Below are 24,349 nucleotides of genomic sequence, written 5' to 3' on the forward strand. Positions count from 1 at the left end.
TTCAGTACCCTGATGTCTCAAGAGCCGCCTTTAAAATGACAAAACCTGGCCGTGGCTGGCATGGCTCAGCTGGCCTGTGGACCATAGGGTCGCAAGTTCGAATCCCCGTTGGAAACATGCCTGGGTTGTGGACCAGGCCCCCAGTAGGGGGTGCGCCAGAGGCAACTACACACTGATGTTTCTCTCCCTTTCCCTCCCTTCCCCTCTCTCTAAAAATAAATAAATACAATCTTTAAAGTGACAAAATCTGTGCGTGTTACTGCAAAGTCAATTTTGAGAAAAGGAATTTTCTGAACCCTCCCAGGGTGTTTGTTTTCGATTAGTAAAACAGGGACAAAAACAAGTGCTGCCTCCTAGGACTGTTGTTAAAACTAAGACAAATACCGTAAGGTCCATCACAGAAGGACTTTGTTTCAGTGCATGACACAGTGTCTGCTTTGGATTACACCCAAGTCTGTGGCTCTTCTCTCTAGGGTCATTTGATGGCATGTGATTATGATGCACAGTCCAAAGACTGGAGTTAATCATTGAATGTTGTTAGACAATGTATTATTTCACAGACACTGAAATTTAAAAAGTATTCAGAGCCATCCAAGTATAAGGACATTATATGCTTTTCTCAAGGGAGAGCTACTTGTTAAAATGCGAGTCCCACATTCTTCTTAAAAATAACATCTCCAAAAGAATAAGCATGCACAGGTTTGCCCTTAAAGGACAGAGGCCAGTAATTTCAGAGCTCTCTGAACACCTTTCCCTTCTTGCTAGGAACCAAACCGAACGCTCCGCCCTGTGTTACAGACGGTGCACCACGCAACTGCGTTTACTTCTGCCACTTGTCAGTTGGCGAGGAAGGGAAGTACCCGAGCAGTCCCTCACCTTTGTCCAGGCAGTTTTCCAAACACACAAGGACAGTATGGGAGTATTTTCTCGGCTGTGGAAATCGATCCTCATACCCTATCCTGAAGCCACCCGCCGCTTTACCCAGCCTTCTCTTCGTGGTGGTTTTCCTGTCCAGGACGTCCTGCGAGGGCGCGCAGCTGGTGTCTGTCGAGCCCAAAAGGTAGGGGGATCCGCTACGCTCCTGCCTCGCAGCTGCTCGGGGGACCTGGAGCCCCAGAACCTCCCTCTCCGCATTGCACCTTCCTCTGCGAATTTAGGGGCGGCCGTGGCCACCGCCCACATGGCGCCAGCCACCGAGCAGGAGGAGCTTCCCCGCGGCTCCGGAGGCGCTCCGCGCAGTCGCCGGGGACTGGACCAGGGCGCGGCGGGCTGCGCGCGAGCTGGCGGCGCCCGGGACTGCGGGAGGCACTGCGCCCTCCCTTGTTCCCCGGCCAGGTCTGGGGGATCGAATCGTGCCCGCGCCGCCCCTGACCCACGCCACCTTCCTCCGGTTTCTGCCGGCCGCGGGCTTCGGCGGCCCGATGCTGCAGGAGCCGCGGCAGAGGCAGCAGCCGGCTTGGAGAGAACGTCGGCGGCAGGCGGAGCTCAGGGGGCTCCAGCCGCGAAACCCGGCAGGCTCCTGCGGTCTTCGCGCCTGGGCCTCAGCGGGTAATTCTCCCTGGCTGGTTCGCGGCGGTTTTGCACTACAGAGTGAGGGTGGTTAGGGGTGCTGGGAGACCGAGCTCCCGGCAAGGATCGCGGCGGCCTGGGTCTGTGGTGCCGAGATTCTCGGGCTTTGCAGCCTCTGGAGCTGGTCTGACTGTCCTTGCGCGCACCCTCCCAGCCCTGGCTCGTGGCGTGTGTCCGTCGCCCCTAGCCTGGGTTTCGGGGCTGGGAGGCACCGGCGGGGCGCTCGGAAGCCCAGCCAGCCCAGGAAGGGCGGGAGAGACGAGGAGCCCGAGGGCGCGGGGAGCCGAGAGGACCCTGCTGCGGGACCCTGTTCTCTGATCGCAGGGGAGCTTGGGCGCTCGAGCAGTAATGGGTTCCTCGCTCACTACGGTTTTCTTATACAAGGATCTGTACACGAGAAGGGGTGAGAGCAAGTTTCTTGTCTTTGACCTTAGACAAAAATTTACGAGAAATCCTTGTTCCCGCCACAGGAGAACTAGACCTAACAAAGCGAGCCCCGAGGCAGTGAGAAAATTGTAGCGTTTCGGGAGTTAGTTTTGAAGATAAGGGAGAAAGAAAAACTTGTCATTTTGAGGCTGACGTCTCAGCCCCGTTCCTTGTGTGCTGTTATTTTCGCCTTAAAGAAAAAATGTAAAAAGTGATTTCCAGAAACTACAAACAAACCCAAAGGTCGTCTTTCGTGATCTTCAGTAGAAAGGGCCAGGAGAGAGGTTGTGGGCGGGCGCTTGGCGTTTGTTTGCTCTTCAAAGGCAATATTTTAAAAACTATGTGGGAGTGGGGATGAGAAGAATATCGTGAATACCACGGTATCAGAAACCACACAAAGCCGCAGGTTCTAAACTCGAAGTCACACGTGCTTTAAGAGGTACATCCCTGAGTGTTATGATTACGTGATTAGTTACAGTTCAGGAAAGTGGAGATCGGCCAGAAGCTTTTCGCCATCTGTGGCCCTAAGACCTCCTGTCCACACTGGTCTCCATGGTCCCTCAATGTTGCAGGCCCGGGTATTTGACTTAACTGGTGTTCACATTTCCTCTCCCGGCTGCAGACCAGGAAACTATCTTTTTATTTATGTTGGACGTGTTAAATATTTGGGACGATCGGGTCAGGTTGCTAAGATTGCTGATGCGACATTTGTAAATTGGTTTGTGAGAATGCCTTTTCCTGTCGCCGAAGACTTCTTTTCATACTCAGTTCCGCAAAAGAGACACTTTTAGATTGTTATATTGTTTGTTGTCTCTGAATAAGGAAACCATTTTTGGTTTATAAGTAGAGAAGTTTTCTAGAAACTCTTTGTATTACCCGGTTCTGGCTTCATAAACTGTCCTTGGTCATTCAAGGGGAACCAGAGAGGAGGTCTTCATATATCTGGTGGGGTTTCACGGAGAGATATTTTTACCATAGTTGCTGAATGTCAGAGTCCCAGATTGTCCCACGTTTCCTTACAATGGTAAGGAAACTACTATTAAGACTACTATTTTGACTCTATTTCGGTAGCCTTTTTTTTTTTTTTTTGAAATAGTCCGTTTGTTCTTATACCTTTGAATGAAAAGGGGCCTGCATGGCAGCCTTACAAACTCGGAGACACAAGTAACCACATAGGACAGTCTGAAATTAAAATGGTCTAACTGAAAGTAGTTCAGGGCAGGTCATCGTGTCCGAGGGCGTGTTTTTCCCTGCCAGAGGTCAGTCTTCACCTTAACTGAGACTGATTAACATAACTTTGAAAGAACAACCAAGCACCAGACCAGAGACCAAGAATCCTCTCGTTGTTATTACTGTCATATTAATTGGTGACTGTTAATTATCCTATTCCTACGTATGGAAGTATGTGTCTATTCATTTTACCTTTTATCCAATCCCAGAGATTTCCCCGACTTACTTTCCCCCAATCTATCACCAGCAGATTTCATGACCCCCTTACACCTCTTTTGATTGTAATCTATAAAACAAGGTACCATTTTCTGGAGCATTTCCTCAGTCTGTTGAGATTTTGCTTTCCCGGCAATTGTCATCAGTTTGGCTCAAATAAACTCAAATATTCTTACAGGTTTGGGCATTTCTTACATTGACATACCCCAAATCAATAAAAAATCTTTGAGGCTCAGAAGGGAACAGATACTATTGACAGAATAATGCCATCAAGAGACATACCATTAAAAAACATCCATCTTGTCTTACGTGAAAACTGGAATTCTCAAGTTTTCTCATTCCAGAACTTAGTGGCAGCTGTTTTCTTCTGTTGGAGATATTTGTGTGTTCCACATCGTGTGGCACATTATGGGAGAAAAATGAAATAATGCTATTTTCCATATTTCACTGATTAGCATCATTTGCTAACCATACAGATTACCCTTTAACTTCCATGGAAATGGATTCCACCCAAGGTTGGATATCAGAGCTATGTTTAACATGCGTTCTAGGCTATGCTCATTAGGGAGGTGAAGAAAGCACGAAAGTCATGTGGCACCCACTGTGATCCCCAGTGTGTTCACATATGCTGTTTTATTAAATCTTCCTGACAAAACTATGAGACAGGAATGTTTAGTCCCATTTTATAGTAAAACAAAACAAAACAAAACAAAACAAAAACAATAGAGACTGCTCTAGATTAAGTGACTCAGGATGGATCACACCAAGGTCTGCTTCATCTCTGTCCTATACAATTCCAGGAAGCCCCCATGGTATACATTGCTCAAAAATTCTTTCGTCCTCTGTGCATATCTTTCTCCTTTGTCTTGCACACTCAACTTCTATATCCCCTGATCTGAGTATACCTTCCTGATTACATGTTTGGCTGGGCTTGTTGAACAGGCAGTCTGCATACTTTGCATTTCCTTCAGATAGCTTCAGACTTTCACCCATTAGATGTTTTCTGTCTTCTCCATATTTTTGACACGTCACTGAAGCGTGCCGTGCCTTGACAAACTCAGGACGTTATGTCATCTCCAATGGCTTATGTTCCCAAAAGTTTTTTCATTCTGAATATAATTCCACTGAAGTTCCTACTTACTCTTCTTGTCTAGAAGAAGTCTTCCCAGGGCTACGTCCTCACTCTCACAATTAAAATTAACCTCTCCTGTTTATCCCAACTACAGAGGATAACAGTACACATCACAATTTCCAAGTGAAACCTTATAGGCTAAAAATAAAAAGGTGCTTGATTTGGAGCAAGCTTGATGTGTAGAGTAGAATGAATGCATTAGACATTGGAGGGCTGCAGTAGGAAGCTCTTTGTGGTTCCATATGAGGGTGTCAGAAGCACAGTTCTTAATCGTGGGAATCAGTCGTGTCTCAGACTTGGTCTGAGCCCTGGCTGCCATGCGGGTGGGATAAAAAGGGATGAGATTCGGGGAGTGACGTCGTGAGGGTAGAAAAGAGTAGGGAGAAGTAGGATCTGAGTTTCTTCCCCCATGTTCATGGTTTTTTTTTATTGGAGAGCTTTTGGCTATTCAGAGGGGAGTGGCCAGTTTACTGTTTACAGCCACAGCCTTCTGTATCTGGCCAGGGGCTTTCCCTTCCTGGACCACTGGGCCCCTGGACCATTGGGAAAGAAGGGAAGGAGAGCAGCCAACCTGTAGGGGATCTTTTTGTCATAAACACTGGAAAGCTGAGTGAAAATGTTCTCTTCTCTGTTCTCTCCTCCCCCTTACATCTCAGACTCAGTGTGCAATCGGCATCATTTTATTCAGTAGCGTGTAGTGATGGTCTTTGAAGGGTTCTTTAAACAATGACTTTCTATGAAGGAAAGATCTGTAGAAGATGAGGAGAATAAGGACTCCAGACAGAGAGGTGGCAGGGAAGCTAGAGATTCTTCCAAGGGAAGGAGGGTCACACTTGCTTTCCACAGGTTGTAGAAACAGGTGCAGAGCTGGTATGGCTGTGGGTCACAGTCACTGTGCTGGGAAATGGGGGTGGCAAGGGAGTAGAGAGTGGTTTTTCAGTGGATCACAGGTGACTTTCTGCATGGTCATCCATAAGGTGGGACTTGAGATTCAACCAATATTTACTGAATATCTCCCAGGTAATAGTAATAGGAGATGTTCTTTGTGCTGGTGGTGGGATAGGGTGTGCATTGTTAAACAATACAAAGCCTCTGTTCTTACGGAGCTTCTGTTTTTGTGGAAAATGGAGTCACTAAACAAGATGCAAATAAATGAAAAACATCTTTCAGATAGAATGAGTGTTATAAAGACAACACAACCTGGGGTTTGCTAGAGAGGGGATGGGGGAAGCTACTTTAGAGCAACCAGAAAGCTTCTCTGAGGAGGTGATACTTGTCTGAGAGGTGATTGGTGAGAAAGGAGCCAGTCAAGTGAAGAGCACAAGGAAGAACATTCTAGCAGAGGGAATAGCAACTGCCAAGTGCCAGAGGCATGAATGAATTTGGGGTGTTTGAAGAACTCGATGAAGAAGAGTGGATGGAGAAGAGTGCAAAAGGGGAAGAAGGAGGAGATGAATTGAGTGAGGTAGGAGGGAGAGAGCTTATGTGAAGCCTTCAAGTCTTAGAAAGGAGTTTGAATTGTGTTTTAATTAGAATGGGATGACACTGGGGATTTTTAATTAGAGACTTAATCTTTACAGAGTGGGCATGGGTTTTCCTATTTCTCTCTCCCTCCTTTCCTCCTTCCTTCCCTCCCTCCCTGCCCCCCACACATTTTCTGTCAGTTGGTTTTTCTTCTTCCCCCTTAATTGGCCATCACTGATTGCCCCTTCCTTGCTTTGGGCCTGGGCACAGACATATCCACACACAGAAGCAGACAGGCCTTAGAGGACCCTGCACAATGTTCCTTTTATCCTTTGAAATCCACATAGTCAGTTTTGCCTTCATGCATAAAACTCTTCATCACTAGTGCTGATATCTCACCCTCTCTCCAGACTGAATATCTGGTTGTCTCTAAGAAGATTCTGGGTTGGCTGGTGACATCTGAAACTAGATATTTAAAATGAAGTTAATTATTTAGTCAAATATATCACAATTATCTTTTGTAAGACAACGATTGCTGCAAGAAGTGATAATCTGAATAAGCCACCAGTCTTGCCTTTTTCTGAACTCCCACTCCCTCTTTCCCGGGCTGCCCTCTCTGCAGTCTGTCTATTATGGGAGGTTCATGCTCTTTTTACGGTACAGTTTCTGTGGTTATGTGCAGGACTTATAATATTTCTCATGAGAATATGCTATGCCTGTGAAATTTCATTTCTATTGGTCTCTGTAGACGATCTTGGCAGTCTTAGAATAGCTCTTAAATCATCAAAGTTTATGTCCAAGTTAATAAATCCTGGTAGCGTTGGTTTATCAGAAATGAAGAGAAGGCCCAGCATTTTATCCATTACCCTTTGATTCCAGGATATTTCATTGTCATCAGTAGATTATTCTCTGGGGAAGCTTGGTGTACTCTTTGGAGAGAAAATTGTTCCTGAGACTCTTCAGCCAGGCGCCCCACTCATTTTTAACTTACATACTTAATATCACTAATATTTAAGGTGGGGCAAAAGAAGGTTTACAGTCCTGGCTAGTGAGCATCGCCCTGCGAAACCAAGGATTGCTGGTTTGATTCCTGGTCAGGCACACGCCAGAGTTGTGGGCCAGGTCCCTGGTTGGGGCTGTGCGAGAGGCAACTGATCGATGTTTCTCTCTTTCTCTTTCTCTATCCCTCTCCTCTCTCTAAAAAGAAATAAAATTAAAAAAAATTTTTTTAGAAAAGTAGCTTACAAGTGTTCATATAGGAAATAATACAATAATTAATAAATGATAATATGAGAATAAACTGTTTCATGTGCCCACAACTCTGTCAAAATACTGTGGATATTTGGAAATTACTATATTATACATTATATTGTATCACCTCTATTTTATATAAGCTTCATATTAACCATAAAAAAGGAGTCATGGAATTTAAAAAGAAGTATCTAATCTCTTTTTATTCTTTGTTTCTATGCTAAACATAGAAAATGGACATATTCCCTTATCTTGGCCTCCTCCATCCCTTAATGTATGAAGGACTCTTACTAAAGGGGTGCACAGATTTGAACAAAAGCATTTAATTTAATTTATTATATTATTTTTATTTTACATTTTATTTGACTATGACATTTTATTATTTTAAAAAAAGCATCACCTGCCAGAGCATTTGAGAGCCTGTTCCCTGGCATATGTTGTCAGTTTGACTCAAATTCCTATAAAATTTTTTTTTTAAAGCAACACATTCTGTGATTCTGGCCTAAATATTTCCAATAGAATATTTTAGGAAATTTCAAAGTAAGTTAGCAAATCACTCTTGTTGAATCCCAGCTATACTACAAATAGAAATAATTGTATTTTTCATAAGCAGGATGTTAGGAGATATGTATACTCTCTGGTAATGAAACACCTATGTTTTCCAGGCACTGAATGTTTTGGAGGACAAATCTGGCCCATCTATAACAAAATAAAAACAACAGCAGCAGCAACAAAACCCAAAAAACTGTTCTTACAGATTTGAAGGACAGGGCTCTTCTTCTTTAACCATAAAATAATATAATCATATTCTTATAAAAGGGTTCTTCCTAAACTCTTCACCTATGAACACCAATATTCCTATGTTCCTTTTATAATAATTCCTTCAAGTATGGATTTCATTAGGGAATTTTTTTTTTCTGCTGAAAACCCAAAGAACCTTTCCCACTGGTCTTTGATGTTTCCTGCCATTTTATATCGCTGACTTTCTGTTTGCTATTCCATTTGAACCTGTAGTCACCGCAAGCCTTTTAGCTTGGGATATTCTTTTGACACTTAGTTCCTTTCTCCTTCCATTCCACACCCCCCCATCCAAGCCAGATTATATTTTCCAGTTTCATTGTTTTTAACGGCATGAGCCTGAACAAGTTGCCAAACTTCAGGGCGTTGCTTTTCTTATCTACAAATTTGCAATAATGTCCACATCACAGTTATTATGGCAATTAAAAAGTAATTACAGGGACTTGCGGCCAAGATGGAGGTGTAGGTGGGTACACTTTGTTTCCTCGCCCAACCAAAAGGACAACAATCAATTTAAAAGCGAAAAATAACCAGAACCACCATAAAATTGAACTGTATGGATATCTGACAACCAAGGAGTTAAAGAAAAAACATTTATCCAGACAGGTAGGAGGGACAGAGATGGGCAACTAGGATGGAGAGGATGTGTGGCAAGGTGGTGGCTGGCGGTCTGGGCAGTCCCACATTCAGGTGTGGATAAACTGGGAGGAACATCTAGGAAGAGACATAAACAGTGCAACCCAGGGTTCCAGTGCAGAGAAATAAAGCCTCAAAACCTCTGGCTGTAAAAAACCTGTGGGGGTTGCAGGATAGGCAGAAATATCCAGTCTAACAGAAGAGTCTGTTGAAGGGACCCACGGGGTCCTATAACATACACAAATCCACCCACCTGGGAATCAGCACCAGAAGGACCCAATTTACCTGTGGGTAGTAGGTGAAGTGAGTGAAAGTGGGGCAAGAGCTGAGCACGTGGCATTGTTCCCTCTCTGACCCCTCCCCCACATACAGCGCCACAACACAGTGAGGTGGGCTGCCCTACCCTGGCGAATACCTAAGGCTCCACCCCTTCCAATGTAACAGGTACACGGAGACAAAGAAAATATAGCCCAAATGAAAGAACAGATCAGAACTCCAGAAAAAGAACGAAGCCATGAGGAGATAGCCAATCTATCAGATGCAGAGTTCAAAACACTGATAATCAAGATGCTCACAGAAATGATTGAGTGTGGATGCAAAATAAAAGAAGAAGTGAAGGTTATACAAAGTGAAATAAAGAAAAATGTACAGGGAACCAAAGTGAAGGGAAGAAACCAGGACTCAAATCAACAATTTGGAACAGAAGGAAGAAATAAACATTCAGCTGGAACAGAATGAAGAAACAGGAATTCAAAAAATGAAGAGAGGATGAAGAGCCTCTGGGACAACTTTTAATGTCCCACTATCCAAATCATAGGGGTGCCAGAAGGAGAAGAGGTAAAGCAAGAAATTGAGAACTTACTTGAAAAAATATTGAAGGAAAACTTCCTCCATCTGGCAAAGGAAATAGACTTCCAGGAAGCTCAGAGAGTCCCAAAGAAGTTGGATGTAAGGAGGGACACACCAAGACACATCTAACTAAATTTCCCAAGATTAAAGATAAGGAGAGAACCTTAAAAGTGGCAAGAAAAAAGGAGACAGTTACCTACAAAGGCATTCCCATAAGACTATCAGCTGATTTCTCAAAAGAAACCTTGCAGGCAAGGAGCTAGAAAGAAGTATTCGAAGTCAAGAATGGCAAGGACCTACAACCCAGATTACTCTATCCAGCAAAGCTATCATTTAGAATAGAAGGGAAGATAAAGTGCTTCGCAGATAAGGTAAGTTAAAGGAGTTCATCAGCACCAAGCCCTTATTATATGAAATGTTAAAAGGACTTACCTAAGAAAAAGAAGAAGATCAAAAACTGTGAACAGTAAAATGACAACAAACTCGCAGCTATCAACAACGGAACCTAAAAAGCAAAAACAAAACTAAGCAAACAACTAGGAGAGGAACAGAATCACAGAAATGGAGGTCACATGGAGAGAGGGGAGAGAATGGGGGGAAGGTACAGAGAATAAGAAGCACAATTTATAGACACAAAACAGGCAGGGGGAGGTTAAGAATATATAGGAAAAGGAAAAGCCAAAGAACTTATATGTATGACCCATGGACATGAACTAGGCGGGGAATGCTGGGGGGGAGAAGGGTGCAGGGTGGAGGGGGACAAATGAGAGAAAAAAAAATGGGACTACTATTACAGTAATCAATATAATCAATAATATACACTTAAAAAAGTAATTACATATAAATAGTTCAGCATAGCTCCTGCCAAGTGTCAAACATTTAATCAATGTTACTGCTACTTGCCATTACAACTCTACTATTATAGCTAGTATTACAATGGTATTTTTCCTCAAATATTAAAAGTTAACTTTTTCCAGAATATCTTTCTGTTTCTTCTTATCTAGCTCTAATTTTTTTTTAAGTCTGTTTCTTCTTAACACTGACTGTACTTTGGACTGTATTAATCTACTCATGTTGTTGTATTTCTTTAGTTATTCTTCAATGAGCAGCAACACGTACACGGGCACCTGTCCTGTGCCAGCACAGGGATCTATAAACAGTTCATATAGGGATCTGTGGGCACACGGTGGAGGGATGCAGTGTGTATGTGTGTGTGTGTACGTGCACGTTGGCTGTTAGTGAAATTGGGGATGAAATCTGTTAGTTGACTAGCACTATGAGTTTTTCAGAACATACTAGGGTTAAGAAGCAAAAATTACTCAGATGTCCACTAAAAAACTTAATATCTTTTAGTTTGAGTTTTTTGATAATTAAAAAAATATGATTTAGTTATTTCTATTCTCGAAACAGCTTTATATATGCTTTTTTTTTTTTTTAGATGTCCCTGTATTATCATCAAATGCAAGGTGGACACAGAAAGGGAGGTGCTCCTTGAAGAGCAGAATCCCAAGAGATGATTCTAATTTATGACAGGGTTGGGGTGGGCGGGAGAGGGGGAGGCTGGGAGGCAAGAAGGGAGGGAGGGAGGGCATTCCAGGTAGCAGGAACAGCTTGATCAAAGGCGCTGAGGCATGAAACAGAGTATGATTAAAAACTGCTCCAAGTTTGGCGCTCTTAGAGCCTAACACTCAAAATCAAGCATTTTAGGAGATGATGCAGGAGAAAATGTAGGAGTCCACTCGATCGGACTCAGACACCTACGGCGTATGTGTTTACATCTCCCTCTAAGGCTATGTGCCTTACAGGATGTAGGTCTACAGACAATTTATAACGGGCAAATTCTGTATGTTACTTCAGAAGTTGAACTTGAATTTACATGCGGCATACAGTACCTCTTGTCCATTTGCTGTTTTCATAAGATAATGATGAAAATATTAGTTACAGTAGTATATAATTGATGTTGGAGCTCTCATTTTTAATAACCCAAATATTTAAAGTGCAGATGTATTAAATACAATTTGAGACTTCTCAAGCATGGGATTCTCTATAAAGTTTGAGAGTAGAGATGGCCTTCAGCAGGAACATCCTGAGATCAAGAGTCAAGAGGATCACTGCAAATTCATGGCCTTTTTCAGTGCCTCCCTAAAACATTTTATAAAATAGAAAGCCAAGTGCTTCCAATCAGCTTTATTTTCTATAATTATGTTCTTGACAACATATCTGTAAAATTTTGATCAATATTTGATTTCTCTTTGCATTGCTATTAAATTTTGGCTTCCCCTCCCCTCAATCATTTTTAAGGCATCACTCAGTTTTTAATATACCAATATATTATTCAGAGTTTATGCAAGAGCTGATGTTGAAAGTCTGAGTTATATTTAATTCTAGAAACCTTATATGTTTTTACTCCAAGAATATGTTCTCTACCAGGTCTGAGTAGTGTCCAGTATATTTTAACTTTTTTTTTATGTTAATTTCTCTTGCTGACAAATTAAGCAATAGGACACAAAGTACCCTAACCACAAGAGCTTAAAATTTCCAGAGAAGATTTCAATGTGAAACTGAAAACACTGGAACTTATTTGAACTGTAATTAGCCTGAAATGGAATGTGTGGGAGAGGTCTGCAAGGAGACCAGGAAAACAGAGGGCAAAGGAGGAAGAGTCTGAGCACCACACCAGCACTGCTGAGGGAGAAAATGCCCTGAATATGGGTCTGTGCCTATCAAATAACAAAAAAACAAAAACAAATCCTCACCTGATGATATGTTTATTGATTTGAGAGGAATGAAAGAGAAATGTGGGAGAGAACCATGATAGAGAAATGTCAATCAGTCTGTATTGATTTTAGAGAGAAGCCTTGAAGCAAGAGAGAAACATGGATTGATCACCTCCCATACGCACCCCAATGGGAGGTGGGGATTGAACCTGAAATCTTTAGGTAAATGGGTCAAAGCTCCAGCCAACTGAGCCACCTAGTCAGGCTCAAACAATTTTTTAATTACCACCCATGGGTTTACCTACAGAAGTTGTCAATCTACCAGTTCAAACATATAGACCCCTTAGCATTTATATTTTTATTATAAATGAATTACTTTAGCATTTCCTACACCAGCCAGGCTGAGCAGCTAACTCTTTTGTTGCGGCCCCTCCTAGATAATACTCCTCTGAGGGTCTAACTAGGCTGCTACAACCCCAGTTTCTTAGGAAGCTCATATTCTCTAATGTCTTTTAAAGTAAAGTTTTTATGGAAATATCAGATATAGGGGAGTACAAAACCATGTAAGTATAGTTCACACATTTCCTCCCAGTTAACACATCCATGTAAACTGCCTCCAGTCAGCAGAATTAGAACATTGATTGCCCTCTGAAAGTGCTCCACAAGTTCCACCTGGTTACAGCTTCCGTCCTTAGACGTAATCATTCCTTGGACTTTCACCACCACAGGGGGATTTTTCTCTGAGTCTCTTAACTTGAATTAGCACCCAGGTGTTCTGAATGGTTTCAGAGCCTCGGAGTCTTCTGGCTGAGGGCTGGGACTGGGCAGCCCAGGAGGGGTGTTATACGTTGAACTGTGTCCCCTGAAAAGACATGTTGAAGTCCTAACTCCCAGTACTTCAGAGTGTGACCTCACTTGGAAATAGGGTCATTGCAGATGTAATGAGTTAAGATGAGGTCACGCTGGAGTAGGATGCGCCCCAAGTCCAGGATAACTGGTGTCCACCTAAGAGCATCCATGTGAAGACAGACACAGAGAGAGCACTATGTGAAGACAGGAGGTGGATTGGCGTGATGCATGGACAAGCCAAGGAACACCAAGGAGTGCCAGTGAACCACCAGCAGCTACAAAGAGGCAAGGAAGGGTTGTCCTTGACAGGTTTCGGAGTGTGGCCCTGCCAGTACTTTGCTTTTGGATTTTTAGCCTCCAGAGACAGTGCATTGTGTGACAAGTGTGTAGTGAGAAAATACACTTCTGTTGTTGTAAGCCACCTCACTTGTGGCACTTTGTTTTTGCAGCCCTAGGAAAGGAATATGGAGGGTCTACGGGGGGCCTGGCACTCTAACCCCTCTGCTCGGCTCCCCACAGAGCACACCTGGCCCTTGGTCCTGGAGCTGCCCTGGCTCTGCCTTGTCCAAGCTGCTCCTGGCTGGACTGGCTCAGAGTGCCCTCTCTTGCCCCTGGTTGCTCCTGTTCTGTGGTGTGCTCTATAGGAAGACAGAGGTTTCATTATCGTTCTATGGCTTTTTCTTTATTTGTTTACTCTGCCTTTCATTAGCATTTTTGGACCCAGCCAGCTTCTTTTTCGGACGCGCCCCAGAGCAAGGAAATCAGCCTCCAGTGGGTTCCCACCGTCGCCCCTTGTCTGGGTCTGCGCCGAGGTGTCCTCACCCACCCTCCCAGACTCACACTGGGACCACACCCTCCCTCCAGTTTTCTGTGGTTCCTCTGGTCCATGATCACTTAATAGGGGAAAAAAAAAATACAACTTTATTTTTTAAATGAAATATCTACTTTTAAATAGTTTGGCATGTTGCCAATTAAAGTTTTCATTTTGCTGTATGTAAACGTATCAAAGACCAGTTCTCAACTGAGAAAATAAGAAAGCCCTAGAATCAAAAAGCAGCCTAACAATCAGGCTTCAGTAATAAGGAACACGAGCACGGTGGGTGGTGGAGTGCTTAGGGCAGCCAAGGGCTAGTTTTAGAGCGCCCGACAATTGATCCATTTTTTTTTCTAGGCGGAGTTTCTGGTGTTAGGGGAACCGCAAGGACCCGTGCTGTTTCAACCGCCCCCCGCGTTACTGCACAGACTCAGGCTGCTTCCCACACTCTTCTTCTGTGCCCTTCCTTTGGGATCCAGGGACTCACCGGTGGCTTGTGTCCTAAACGCTCTTAACACAGCTTCTGCCCTGTAACCTCGCATGGCCATGGCCTAGCCCAGCTGCAGAGTGCGTGTGCGCTCCTAAATCGCCTCTTCCTTTGCTTACTGCTAGTAACAGGGGGGAAATCTTCAGAATATTTTTAAAAAATCATAGATGTGGGAAGTTTAAAAATTTTGGTTTTGCTTCGGGTCTATTTGTGCTTCCTTATTCTCTTGTCAAACCTCTTTAACTTCTAGTTTCTGCCGGTTTTACACTTTATTGATGTTTATTTTGATATTGGAAATAAACTTTGATATTGATTTTGTCTTTTGAGGGGAAAATGCAAAAAAGTTGCATGTTTTATGTTAATCGTGTATCCTGTAAAATATACTTATGTAACTGAAAAATAATAAAACAGTGAGCTTTGAAGCTGTAGTTAAGAGATTAGATTGGAGTAAAAGATTATGCTTGGTATGTTGAATTGCCTGTGATTAAATGTGTGGCTATATGCATTTGCCTGTCATACACCTGTGTTCTCTAAGCTCAGACAATCCTTGCACCCTGAGATCTTGTACCATGTGAAAAATGGGTTATAAATATCTTTGCTGGATGGGTGGACAGATGGACAAATGGATGATGGTGTTGCTCCGTTTCTTGGACAGTAATTTCACTGAATTACTGGTAGGATAAATTTCAGTAGTGTTCACAGCTGCCTCCTGAAGACTGGGAGGGTTTCCTTAAGCCCAGAAGGATATCATGGGCTAGAGGCCAGGGATCTAGAAGTGATGTCTCTTTGGCTTGTCTATGGAATGTGTTAAAACATTTGGCTAGTTGTTTTTGAAAACGGGGCCAAACAGAATGACTTCGTTTTGACTCCTAGTATGCAGGAGTTACTTCTTTCATTGGAAACCCAGATATCTATAGATATATCTATCTATCTATCTATCTATCTATCTATCTATCTATCTATGAAATTTACCTTCTTCAGGATGTTGTATACTTCCTTGGAAATCTACTAGAAGAAGACTTTTCCCTCCCTCCAAAGAGAAATGCCCTGTTTGAACTTCCTTTGGCATTGTCTGGGCTAGGTTAATTAATTGTGTGAAGAATGCAGCCACTAGTGGGAAAATGGAGAAAACTGTACTTGAACAACAATAAAAAAATTAAAAACAAAACAAAATAAACAACAATGACAACAACAAAAACATTATGTCACTCCTTGTCCAAAACCCTCTAATGGGAAAACTGTTCATTTAGAAAGTAAGCTACATGGGTAGTGGGCCTTTTCTGAGACTTCAAAAAATTTCCTCTATTTCGGAGAGACTGAAACAGTAAAACTTTAACAAAATTTCAGAAATAAATATTTAGGTTAAAAAAAAGAATGTAGCCATTTGCAAACAGTTATATTTTAAAGATCTGCTTTTTGAAATTTTCTCACATTCTTGTTTTATTTTATTTATTACTTTCTGGAGAAAAGGGAAAGGGAGAAGGAAAGGGAGGGAAACATCGATGTGAGAGAGAAACATCCATCAGTTGCCTCTCATACGTCCCCCAACTAGGGACCGAACCTGCAACCCACGCATATGCCCTGATGGGAAATCAAACTGGTGACGTTATGCCTTGAGGGACAATACCCAACCAACTAAGCCACACTAGTCAGAACTCAGAGTCTTTTTTTTTCCTTTTTTTTTAATAGAAAATAATGTTAAAGGTATAGGAATTCTATAAATGGGTCCTTACATATTTGTAGACGACTTTAGTTTACACTTAGTAATAAACCTTGTTATGCTAACCTTGAGTTAAAAATTTTCATTAATGAAAACAACATTTATAATCACATGGTTTATAGGTATAACCATGTAAAGATCAAAGACCAGCATTATATTGCTTTGATTGTCTGCTTTATTAAATATTGACTGGCATATCGTAGGCATTTCCCAATCCCTTGATTCTAAAAAAAACTTGGTTATCTTTCTGTGGGGTTGTGCCTTGGATTATTTTCTGGCCAGAGCACAAAACAAAGCATTCAGAGGAGTTTCTGGTTTAAGTACTTGCTCCGACATTCTGATTTTTCTTTTGCCCAGTCAGTGTGATTATCCAGAAGAGAAAGTGGTTATAAGAAAACTATTTCCTACATCTACTTTCTCTTTGATATGTTTTATTTCAACAGGATTATTATAGATTTACCTTAACTAGAAATGTATTGTCTCGCTTAAAATACTATTTATTTTCCCTTTTCAGAAATTCATGGTATTTCAAATATCTAGGTAATTTTATATAACTTGAATTATTAAAGGCTTATGTTTTAGGGAAAAAAAACTCTTCTATTTAAAATGAAATTTCTCTTTGAGACTATTTTTAGCAATTTGTAAGATTCACTGACTTTGTAAACTGGCTTTTGTAGATTGGAAAAAAAGAAATTTGACCCCAAAATGACATTCAGATAAGGAATTCTCTGAAAACAACTTAAATGTCTACTAGTAAGGACTGGTTAATGAAGATATATTTAGTTAATAGAATACAGAACTCAAGAAGTGGGAATTATACCTTTATTCATCAATATGGATGGATAACCAAAAGTGTAGAGTGAAAAACACATTCAGAATATTATGTATTTGTTACGCAAATGTTAAGCATCACAGGAAATGATCTGGTATACCACGTTATGTTTATGAATGTGTGTGCTTGAACCTGTGTATGAATAAAAAGTGGACCGGCTCTCTATCAAATTCATGATAGCTGTTGCCTCTCGGAGAAGAGTAACTAGAGTAGGGAGGGGAACTTAAATCAACATTCGAAAAAAATCCCTGAAAAGATATGGTTGTTTTGGTTCTGGGGTTCATGGACATTTGTTATATTGACATTTATGCTTCTGTGAACATTTTTGTGATAAAAAAAATTCCACGTAATATTTCCTAAGGAAAGAAGTTCCAACTAGGAGCCATACATTTGTCACGACTGGGAATGAAACTGAAGCTATTCTAATACATCTATTTTATGATGTTATTCTGTGAAAAATGAAAGTTGACCGTATGAGTCTTGAACATGAGGAAACCTCCAAGTTGATCTGGTTCTTAGGAAACTCTAGTAGATCACAGGTTAATAATAAAGACCCTGACCGCAGAATGCTTAGGCCAAAACCTGGCTTGACATCTTCTAGCTCTGAGGTCTTAGATAAGTCCACTCCTCTTAGCGTCAGTTTCCTTATCTGTAGAACGAGAATAACAGTGCCTGTCTCTGCACTGTTGTGAGGGCTATATGGGTCCATGCGTGTAGTAGCTATGCAACAGAAATTAGCTATCCGTATTTTCATCACTCCTATCAGCAGCCTCAATTCTTTCAGTGGATTATTTTCATTTTCACCTCTGAGTCTTCGTGCATGCTGTTTCTTTGGCCCGGAATGTTTTATTTTTAAATTTCCACCCTAATTTCATCTGGTGAACTCTTTTGCAGAGGTGTTTTCTAAGAATTTTTTCAACTTCTTCAGAGAAGTGTCCTGTTCTTTCCCACCTTGGTTCAGTTCTGACCAAAACCACAATTGCCCTTTAAAAGTTATCCACGGAGGTTAAGAGCATAGGCTCTGGAGTTAGAGACACATGAATTCAAAGTAAAATTCCACTCACAGCTTGCTCTCTGACTTCGAACAGGTTATTTATCCTCTCATTAAACCTCTTATCATAGCCCCTGACATGTAGTATTTGCTCAACAAAAAGTAGTTTTTAAAAAATCCTGGTTAAAGTCATACATATTATATTAGTGCAATCATATTGTAAATTTTTATATTCTGTTATTTTAGTCTAACATTTCATCTGTCAAAATGATTTTTATAATTATTTTTAAATTATAAAAATTTCAAAAATAGAATAACACAGCAAACATTACTATACCCATAAAAAAGGTTATATATTTTGCTGTCCATAGTGTGCACCCACGTTTTTGGCCCAAACTTGTATCCTGGGGTATTACTTTGCATACAGATATCGCTATTGCTTTCTAGAGTTACACTTTTAACACATAAGAATAAATAAAAGAATTAAAAACATGTAGATATGGAATTAGCACTACCGTGTATAATGTGCATCCTTATTTTTCCCTCAAAAATTTGGGCAAAAAGTGCACATTATACCTGGCAAAACATACTTGTGAACTACTCTCTCCTGGACTGTGAACTTTTTCTTATTCACTATATATCATCAGCATCTACAACAATCTTTGACATAGAGTAGACATTGGGAAATTATTAATTGACTAAGTGAACAAAGTTACCCCAGAAGGTGGAAACTTTTATTGAAGTTAATATTTTCAGGAAATGAATTTGACTCAATGTACTTTGACTAAAAGAAATAAGTCTAGGATTATATAATTTTATAAAAAGTACATTTCACATGTATTGGTTTATTTGCAGTAATAAATTATAAGGTAACTCAAATGAAGATTTGCATCATATTTGTAGTTTTAAAGGTTTTAGAGGATCATTTGGTGATCCTGAGGAAAGCAGGAACATTTCCAATACTTTAATCTTAAGGTTTGATTTCTTTATCAGATTATTGATCCTCAAATTAATCAATTTTTTCCTTTTTTTTTTAAAAGGATTTTATTTATTTAGCTTTAGAGTGAGGGGAAGAGAGAGAGGAAGAGAAACATCAGTGTGTGGTTGCCTCTCATATGCCCTCAACTGGGGACCTGGCCTGCAACCCAGGCATTTGCCTTGACTGAGAATTGAACCGGTGACCCTTTGGTTTGCAGGCCGATACTCAATCCACTGAGCCACACCAGCCAGGGTATCACCTTTTTTCTTTTAAAAATAGCAAAAGAGGAATTAACAAACAGGAGATGATACTTCCTAGGGATCAGAATAAGGTAGGCTCAATAGAATAAATTGATGTAATAAGTAGTTTGAAAAAAAAGCTTTTGTTAGTCAGATGGAATCGTTACTTAGTAAACCCATTAGAAGCCGGGACTTTCAAAGTTGAAGAAAAGGCAGGAAACTGCTTTCCCTTTAGTTGTGAGTTTATTTACTCTGGGAGAGAAACCTAAGCATGCTTTAAAATTTGAGAAAGGTCTTTGAGTTCAGATATTAGCATATTTATCCAGGAAGGATATCAGATGGGATTTTGAACTGATTGCAAGCCAAAGTATTAGTTAAGTAGAGAGGCAGAGCAAAAATATGAGCAAGCAACGGGGGCTTTCTAAGCACTGAAGGAATTTTTCTGACTCAGATGTGTGGTAGGGAGGTGAAATTCCAGGGTTAGAAAAATAATGCAGAGATCTACATTGATAAGCACCCTGAAAGTTACAGCCTTGGGAGACTTTCCCCCTCCCCACCTGTGGAGATTTTGTAACACAAATCACTGGGAAATATTACTTTGTAGCCATATTTTCTCTCATCCTACTTCTGTTAAATGTAGTATACTGACATAAATAATTGCATTTTGAATGCATATATTCATTCATCAGAACATGATTATTTATCTGCCAAGCTTGCATCGAGAGAATAATTTTTTTAAAAAATTGAAGTGAAACACCTATCTCTTCCTCAGAATTGTGCTAAATTAGTTATTGCTCAGAAGTATGGTCTGGATGGTACTGCAAGATGCTAAGAGAACATTTTTTTGGAGACTTGAATGTGTGGACTCCTAAAATCCTGCTTATAACCATTTAACCTATTTTATTAATCATCTGCCCCCAAATCAGGGGTAAAGAGGACTTTTGAAGTCATCTACTTAGAAGACTCTGCAGTTTGGGAAACACTGGTTTAAATAACAGTATAATGCTTGTAACCAAGCTACATCCTTGACAAGACTCACAGTGTTAACCTTCAGCACTGGCATCACATGGGAGCTTGTAGAAATGCACATTCTCAGGCCCCCCCACACCTACTGAATCAAATTTCAACAAGATGCTCAGGTGATGCCAGTGACTAGTCAAGCTTATTAAGCACTGCTCTTCAAATCCCTCCCAAGTGGTTTTAAAAATAGAATGTCTTTAGTGATAAGTGACTCATTATCTGCAATACAGCATGTAGTTACCTTTAGGCAGCCTAAATATTAACAGGTTCTTCCTTCCTGAACTCAAACCTAACTTCTTGAAAGTTGCATTCACTACCCATGATGGTAGCTTTCAGAACCAGACTAATGCCTCTTCTTCATGAAGACCATCTAAACATGAGAATGGGCTATTTTATTTCCTCCCTTGAGCTAAGCTTCTACAAATGTAACTAAATCTTAGTTCCCCCAGCTGTTTCTGGTATCGCACTGAGGTTTCTTTACACATGTATTTGGACTAGAAAGTCTTAAAAGGGCCCTTTCAACTTCAATATTGTGATTGCACCTTTACATCAGCTGGTAATAAAGAGCAATAGGTAGAAGGCAATAGAAGCTCAGGAGCTGTATTTGTCTACATTTAGGGAGAATGCTGCTGGGGACACTTACCATGAGCCGTAATTCCTTAGGTTCAAAAGTCTGTGCCCCCCTCCCCCGGTGGAGACTTCTGTCATAACAATGGCCCCGAACGAGCCTTCTAATTTCTAAATGTGTCAGCTGCTTAACACTTCAAAAGTGAATTGCATGTAGAAATATATGCAAGTAAGCATCTTCTATTTCTCTATAAATTTAAGATTTAGAATTTTAGTCTTAAGATTTGGATTTTAGATTGAGATTAAGATTTTAAAGTTTTAAGAAAAAAAATTCTCTATTGTCCATAACTCAGCACATGAACTGATTTCATTTTTCTTTAGTAGCTCTCAGTAATGTGTTGCATACACATCAAACACGTAGAAATAACCTTCCTGTACTCAGCTCTTGAAAATTTTCTTTCTTTACGTAGTAGAATCTAAACATTTTTTCATGTTACTATATGATTTTCATAATAAAGTCTGTTTCCTTATTGCATGACATTACAGCTCTGAATGTGATGTGAATGTATTTTATTTCAGAAAGTGGCATATTTTTGTTGGTTTTCATACTTGTTTCCCACGAATTTTATTTTTAAAAAAACCACATTTTCTACTAACACAGGAAATACAGAGCTGCCGGGTTTTTTGTTGTTCATGGTGGTTTCGCATCAGGGTTAATCTTAAAGAAGACAAGCTGTAGCAGGAGCATTTCAAGATTTTTTTTTCAAAATTTTTTTGAGAATGTGGCCACAGCACATTCTTAAACTAGTTGCTGTTTTTACTAATTGCCCCACATTTTCTCTCCCCAACTTTCTTCTTGATGTTTTCATTCTCCTGACCTCCTCCTCATTCTTGCTCCCCCTCCTTCCTCTTCCCCTTCAGAGGGTTTTCAGGGCAACAGCTCCACCTCTCACCTCCGCATTTAACAATAAAGCTGTGTGTATGTGTGGAGAGAAGCTGAAAAATAAGACAGATGGTTCTTTCATTACCAGGTTGCTTTGGATTAATTGAGCTGGATATGTTATTTTTTTCAAGGAGACTGAGCTGGATCCTGTGGATCATGAGCTACAGTAATGTAATATACTTGTATGTTACTGGTTTTGCTGTTGGATTTTTTGTTTTGTTTTGTTTTGTTTGGGGTAATTTCATTATCCTGTAAAGCATTTTGGGGGGATTAGGAGTGAGTTTAATAAAATAGTGTTTTCATTAAAATGTTTCTAATGGGTTAAAGTTTTTCTTAGGTAGCTGAGCCATTCTTGAAACATGTTGTCTTTGTGTTTTATTTCAGTACTTGCCAAAGAAGAGGCAGCACAACCTTTGTCTTGGATAATTTGTAGTGCTACAAGAATTTAGTAGACAGCCTGCCGAAACTCCGGCACACTTACCACCGTCTGCATCGTCAGCAACAGAGGGCCCTTGGGAAACAGATTTCTTAAAAGTGCAGGTAAGCAAAAGGCATCAATGCCCTTGCCTCGATTTGTTAGATCTAAGCTTGAACACTTGAAAAGTTCTTACACAATGATACAATGTTACCATCTCAAGCAGGTGACTTTAAAATACCCTCCTCTTTGTATATCACTGCCTGTTTATTTGTTATGAGTTTAACAGGAGGCCAAAGAGCCTGAGACTATTAATATAGCCAATTACTTTTCAGCATACCCCAAAATTGAGCTATGGAAGTTTTAAATATTACTTTTATTCTCAATCTGAATGGGCCTTCCTTGGGACTGTTGTAAACCAGTCTGGAAGTGAAAGGGTAAGAAAGCTCTGAAACTAGAACGTTACATGAATCACAGCTATTACAGAGACTGCTATTAATAAGCTGTGTAATTTGGGGCAAGAAGCTTGGCCTCTCTGTGCTTTTCTTTCCTCAATGGAATGAATTTTAATGTTCTGTCTTTAAGTGCTACAATTAATAATAATTTTATTATTCAAGTACCTTAAAGTACTTGAATACCCTTGTTTGTGGATTTGTTTCAATACCCTTGTATTTGAAAATCATTTTGTGAAGGGCACCTATTGACTGAGAACTTCATGAGTTAGTGGTACTGGCGAATGTGGACATTTATAATGGTTTTGGGATTTAGTCCTTGAGAGTCTCTTGATCTCTTTGTTACTCATATCAAAATTATCATGAATGCCAATGCCCTTCCCCAGTGTCCTGAGCCACTGGGCTTGCTGAACTCCTGAGACCATTCACCGAGGCTGCATGTAGGGCTGCATCTTCAGGTTTCCCACTGCAAGAAACATCTTAATTTAGTGGAATCGGGGCTGTAATGATCTTGGTGATTTGTGGAACTGCTTTTCCTGTCAATCTTTACATCTTCTGGCATCCCGAACATGGAAATATTTCGAATCTTTATATCAAAATGGTGAAGAGCATGGATTCTGGTGTGTTCCTGGGTTCAAATCCCAGCCACTTTCTATTTGGGTGTTCTTGGGTATGTTATAATTTCTCTGGGCTTTAGTGTCTTCATCTGTATGGTAGGGATGACAAATAGTACCTTTCTTAAAGGTTGGTTTTGAGGATTAAAAAGATTTTACGTCTAAAACACTTAAAACAGTTCTGTCACATTGTGTTTAGAAAATTGAAACTCTTTATTTTATTGCCATCCATCACAGTGCTTATTCTTCTGTCCCTATTCTCTAGTCTAGGGCCAATGAATAGACCACTCTTTTTACCTTGATAGGCGTTGCTGATTGACCCTGGTATTTGCTTCTGAGCCCAGAACACAATATTTGAATCCTTCTCAACATTGTAATGGATCCAAGTCAGAGTGAAAGATGAAACCTATTTTCCAACTCAGATTATTTGTAGATTTCTTGACCTTGTTCTTTGCTTCAGTTCGATAGGCTGATTACAAATCTGAGTTATTTGTTTTTATTGACTCGGAACAGTTTTATTATGAAAAGCATAAAAAGGTGTGGATTCTACAGCCAGAAATAGGGTCTAATTCTAAGACAAGTTTTGCTAGTGAATTATTACTATCTTGAATAACTTTTATATTCAGAAGGAGTTGAATAAGGCTCCCTATCATGAATACTTTGAAATGTTGAAATGAATGTGCAGAAATAATAGCTAGCATAGTAATAGAAGATTAGTTTTTTTTTGAGGCTATTATTCACACAATACCACAGTTCTTTAGGATCTTTTTCAGGATGTTATGTAGTTTTTTAGTGAGGACTTGGTGGATGGACAGCTAATATTGGGTTGGCCCAAAAGTCCATATGTTTTTTTCCTATAAAATAAAAGACAAATTTGTCATTTTTACCAATAACTTTATTGATTTGGATATTCTGAGTGTGTCGGCTGTCTCCCATGTGGTATAACGTTGATTGTTCTCAGTTAATGACTCGATGTGATTGCTGTCAACTTCAACCGGTCTACCCGACTGTGGGGCATCACCCAGTGAGAAATGTCCAGCATGAAACTGGGCAAACCACTTTTGACACGTTTGATCAGTCATAGCACCTTTTCCACACACTGCACAAATCTTTTCTTTTTTCATTTTTCAGTTGCAGTT

At 40.5% G+C, this 24,349-nt stretch overlaps 1 protein-coding gene across 2 annotated transcripts in view; it reads left to right on the forward strand.

Moving 5' to 3' along the window:
- The first annotated feature begins 892 nt into the window (after nt 1–892).
- The window catches only part of ST3GAL6 (ST3 beta-galactoside alpha-2,3-sialyltransferase 6), an 82,364-nt gene continuing 58,907 nt past the window's right edge, over nt 893–24,349 (forward strand). Inside the window, exons 1-2 of one of the 2 annotated variants that reach the window (XM_054577351.1) lie at nt 893–1,060; nt 22,114–22,269. The gene's annotated coding sequence lies outside the window, so the exon portion shown is untranslated. Of the gene's footprint in view, nt 1,061–1,204; nt 1,549–22,113; nt 22,270–24,349 lie in introns of those variants that run through there. The other variant, XM_054577350.1, reaches the window with a different exon arrangement.

Source organism: Pteronotus mesoamericanus, unplaced genomic scaffold (assembly GCF_021234165.1).
Source record: "Pteronotus mesoamericanus isolate MK-2021 breed Mesoamerican mustached bat unplaced genomic scaffold, CSHL_Meso_final contig_42, whole genome shotgun sequence".
In the NCBI taxonomy this organism is placed as follows: Eukaryota; Metazoa; Chordata; class Mammalia; order Chiroptera; family Mormoopidae; genus Pteronotus; species Pteronotus mesoamericanus.